General features: G+C 38.7%; 1 pseudogene; it reads left to right on the top strand.

Annotated features, from left to right (window-relative positions):
- The first annotated feature begins 1,267 nt into the window (after nt 1-1,267).
- LOC141146439 (U2 spliceosomal RNA) lies at nt 1,268-1,373 on the top strand (annotated as a pseudogene).
- The last annotated feature ends 3,996 nt before the right edge of the window (nt 1,374-5,369 follow it).

Raw genomic sequence — 5,369 nt, 5'->3', positions numbered from 1 at the left:
TGTAAGCTATGGACAAGGCCATTTGAACCCTCTTGTGTTGAATTGTATTGAAACTGTACTGTCTTCCTTTATTTTGACAGTAAGTACTCTGCAAACGGTTGGCACTGTAATAATCCTGTATAATATAATAATATTGGAGGGGGGATTCTGGGAAAGTGTATTCACATAGAAAATGGTTAATTATAGTTTAACTATGGTTAACTATTTGTTTAAAATATTTTGAGAAATATTCTTCTAATTATGTTTAGCACACATACTAAAACACATATTTTGTTTACATAAAAACTCACAAAACATTTTAGTGATGATGTAATAAAGCAATTGTGACACTTTTTGGGTGGCATGGCTATATGTACAACTCATGGAAGTCTTGTGACAGTACCAATGACAAATTCAGGAAGCTTCTAATTGTGATACTTTTACATCGTGTCACTATGGCTGCAACAAATTCAAAAATGTTAACATAGAAAAAGGTGCTAAATAAGACCCTTTTGTTATTTTTAAGTGAATTGAGATGATGTGATGGTTCTGTCAGGCTTGTGGCAGATTCATATACACCTTTATTGAGTGCCTACGACACACTTTATAAAATGACCGGTAAATATTTTCTAAAAGTAGAGTTCCTAAATAATCAAACAATGGTAATTTATTTTATGTTGCAGTATATTTTTTACTAAAACCAAATTTATTTTAGTGCACCACAAATATAATATAATCCTCAACTTTGAAATACAATTAAATTAATATTAATATTTTATTAATAAAAAGTTTTTGTAACATTTTTGCACATTTTTCAGTCAGGCTTTTATTAAAGCAGTGTACCAAATAAGTGTTTTATATATTCTTCAAAATATAAAAACTTATTTAGCTATGCAAATTAGTCACATAGTTATTATCAAACTAGTCAACAAATGCTAACACTGTTAAATTTGGCCTAGGAATCTCTAGTCATGAAAAGTTTAAAAAATAAAATAATTTTTATTTTAATAATATTTAAAATAAATTGCCCAACTACATGACAAATTCACCCTAGCAAACTGGCAGTGCATGAACATACAAGCCGCTTTTATACTCTTTTATCGTTTAAGGGATGATTAACTAGCATAAAGTGTACAGTATAACATGAATCAGTGCTCATTCCAAATATGAAATTATGTAACAAATATGGGTAGTTCTGCACATGACTGGGTGTTTTAAACAAATGCATATTCCATTCTCTTCTCTGTAGTAAATCAGGCCTTTAGCAGTTCATGATTTTTCTGCTGCTATCACTTCTCGGCCCTTTGGCTAAGATCAAGTGTAACATCTGTTCTTATGACCTTTAATGATTATTTTGCTGCATTAGTATTATCCATTTTGCTGCCAGAGCTATTTTTGCATCCCCCCCACACACACACACACAATAAATCTACCATTTTAGGCTTTAAGATTTGTGAAAACCTCCAAACAGTATATATTGTCTGAAAAAAGATAATATGGGGGATAAAATGGTGGTAGTTCCAATTCTTATGCTACACAACCTTAGTGCAATTTTTTTTTTATATAACAGAAACAAAAAAAATGTGTGTTTTTTTTCAAAATTTCCAATCTTTTGTGTATAGAGGAAAAAAATAAAAAAAAACAGTGGTGATTTAATACCACCAAAAGAAAGCTCTAGTTGCATTAACAAAATGATAAAAATTTAGTTTGGGTACAGTGTTACATGACCGCACAATTGTCATTCAAATTCCGATAGCGCTGAAAGCTGAAAATTGGCCTTGCAGGAAAACGTCCTGTATTGAAGTGGTAAACACCTTCCTATTCTACTAAATGGCTGCTAATACTGAGGAAATTAACAAAGAATGATGCAGACACAATGCTTGCATGACTCTTGTAAACATAAAAAAATTGAGCTGATGCTGTTCCTAATTAACCAAAGGGACACAATTCCTTTTATTAATTAAGAGCCATAGGTTCCCTGCCCTGCTCTGACTGTGTGTGACAGAAACAGCAAAGAGAACAAGAGAGCTGGAGCTACATGATGCAATCTCTTTGCCCATCCATGCCTCCTGCTCAGCTCAGAGTGGGGGGGGGGGGGGGGGGAGGGTTGTTAACCCTGCAGGCTTGGCCCATTTAATGCAATCACTGAACAAACAGAGGGCGGGAAGTAAGTTATCTTCTGACAGGTCACACCTAGCAGGTATCTGCAGCAAGTTTCTATATGCCACATTCCCTATCAGTGGTGTCCTGTGGAAATTTTTTTTGGGGGGGCAGCAAACATTATCCCCCCCAGTGGGCCGGTCGGTAACACTTACCCCATCACCGGCGGCTACCCCTGCCCAGCGACAGCCTCCCATTCTCCTGCTCTCCATGGGTCATCACGGTGACGGCGGCTTCCATTTCCTCCCTCCTCCTCGGTGGCCAATCGGGAGTCTTTTCTTTTTGCTGTTGTAACACACCTGGGTGGGCTTTGGTCGCGTTCTCTGCGACCCAAGCTCACCCTATTTTGAAGTCTATTAGGGCCTCTGCATATGCGCCCAGTGCCCTTAAAAGGGGCCAAAAAGACAAATAAGTGGTGGCCACAATGGATGTAGATAGATTCATGCTATGCATGAATCTATCCATTGCATATAGTGGGTGGCCTGGAGAGAGGGGACTGCACCCGGGCACCCCGAATGGATGGACCGCCACTGTTTCCTGTGTTATTTAGGTACAGACTTGATCTAGTTTCTATTTCAGTATGAACAACAGGTCTATTTGCTTATTTAATTTGGCACATGCCACTTTTCACAGTTTCTTGTGCCATTAAAATAGTAATTTACCAGATTATCTTCTATATTCCGTTTACATCATTTCTAAGTAAACACAGGGAATTTATGGAAAAATATATCCAACAGGGTTACAAAAAGCAGTAAAGAAATGGCAGAAGTTTAAACCCTTTCAAAACTAAACAAAAAAAAGTTTTATCTATAAACAAGCTTTTCTAACATGATAATAGATAAGGACATTAAATGACACATTCCTCACATTTAATTACATTGTTTAGTACTAACAGTAAATTCTGAGCTTTCATGCTAAACTATATTGTAGAAGCTTTTCATTGTATTCATTACACATATTTGGAACATCAATAATATATTTGACATTTTTATGGGTACAGGCAACCCTCACTGTCCTTTGCTCAATGCTTAGCTATTTTTTAAATTTCTGCTACACATTTACTTTTATGGAGCACTGGGGTTGATTTAGTAAAAGTGAAGAGTGCAAAATCTGGTGTGGCTCTGCATAGAAACCATCAGCTTCCAGGGTTTTTTTTTGTCAAAACTTAACCACTTGCCAACTACGCTATAGCCGAATGATGGCTACAGTGCGGACGACTAGTTCTACGAGGCCATCATATGATGGCCTCCCGTGATCACGCCCACCACAGGGTATGGGTGGTGCGCTCTGTGAGCACAGTGTCTGGAGTGTTCTCTCTTCTTTATATGCGTCTCATCCTGGTATGCTGGAGTGTATGGGATCTCTCCGGTCATTAACTTCTTGTCACTCAGACCATGGCCTCCATAAAATTCCTTATGTGGAATGTCCATGGCATAAGGGATAAGGTAAAGAGATCTGCAGGATTCTCCTTTCTCAAGAAACAACAGGTAGACATATTAGTTTTGGTGGAGACACACGTTGAGGGCTGGTTACAGATGGTACTTAAGCGCCCATGAATAGGAAGGGTGTTCCACTCAACCCATACTATGCACTTACGTGGGGTCTCCATGCTCATTGCCAAAAATTTACATTTTGAATTACATAGATCGGCCCTAGACCCCCAAGGCAGATTTGTGTTTTTGTATGCTACACTATATGGAGAACCCATCCTGATATTAGCATTCTATATACCTCCACCGTTTTGTTCCACAATATTGACTGAGAGGTTTTATTTTATGGCCCATCATCCAACTGCACCAGCAGTGTGGATGGGAGATTTTAACACCACTTTAATTCCCAACCTAGATGAACTCCAATTGACTCCACCTATGCAACCTGGTACCCCATCAACTTACTTATCACTTTTAGGCTCTGGTGGTCAGTCATCTGCAGCCAAGTGACTGAAAGATTTTCCATGTGGTGGAAGTCATAGTCTCCAGCGGTCTGCTTCCTGTGAAGGTAACCCATCCATCCGCTGTGGATCTGAGCATCACCCTACAGCCACGGTTGCCCTAGATGGAGCCTACCACCAGTGCCTCCTAGCAAGCATCCCTGGGATCAATTGTTCCTTAAGCCTGTATGACACTCCGACGTATGGTGATTGTGTCCACCTCCTCTGGTAAGCGTATCCACTTCTGCTACTCATATGTCGATTCTGAATGCATGAAGATTCCGTATTGATTTGGAAGCATCATCCACATATGTTTTTTCTCTCTTCACATAAAGAACACTACACTTCATGTGTTGATGAACTTTTATTTTATTATGGACATTCCTTCCAGTCTTTGGGGACTGTCCTTTCACTTTGTTTATGTTGGTTTATAAGTATTATCACTAATAAACACCATACACAATATATGCACACAGGGTGACAGTTCATCACCCTGTCTTTCATCATACTCAGCGCTGCATCCATTACTTTTTATTTTTCACTGCATGGTTCACTATACTGATGCTGATAGTTACATTTCTATTTTATTATTTTTGTAGTAGCGCAACTATATATTGTTTTATAGGAATTACAACAGTTTGTATATGTGCCTCCCACCAAAAGTAATGGGACAGATTAATAATCATCCATCAAACTTTCACTTTTTAATACTTGGTTGCAAATCCTTTGCAGTCAATTACAGCCTGAAGTCTAGAATGCATAGACATCACCAGATGCTGGGTTTCATCCCTAGTGATGCTCTGCCAGGCCTCTACTGCAACTGTCTTCAGTTCCTGCTTGTTCTTGGGGAATTTCTCTTCAGTTTTGTCTTCATCAAGTGAAATGCATGCTCAATCGAATTCAGGTCAGGTGATTGACTTGGCCATTGCATAACATTCCACTTCTTTCCCTTAAAAAACTCTTTGGTTGATTTTGCAGTATGCTTCGGGTCATTGTCCATCTGCGCTGTGAAGTGCCGTCCAATGAGTTCTGCAGCATTTTGCTGAATATGAGCCGATAATATTGATATTAATATGATAACACTCCAGAATTCATCCTGCTGCTTTTGTCAGCAGTCACATCATCAATAAATACGAGAGAACCAGTTCCATTGGCAACCATACATGCCCACGCCATGACACTACCACCACCATGCCTTTACAATCATATATTTGAAGTATCTACTTTACCTCCCTCTATGAGAGAGGTGCTCATAGTATTAATACCCAAACCCAAGCCCGGGTAAGGACCAATGTCTTCT

The sequence above is a fragment of the Aquarana catesbeiana genome, linkage group LG05 (genome assembly GCF_042186555.1).
Source record: "Aquarana catesbeiana isolate 2022-GZ linkage group LG05, ASM4218655v1, whole genome shotgun sequence".
In the NCBI taxonomy this organism is placed as follows: domain Eukaryota; kingdom Metazoa; phylum Chordata; class Amphibia; order Anura; family Ranidae; genus Aquarana; species Aquarana catesbeiana.
The sequence above is the reverse complement of the archived record's forward strand: the minus strand, read 5'-3'. Positions and strand labels throughout refer to the sequence as shown.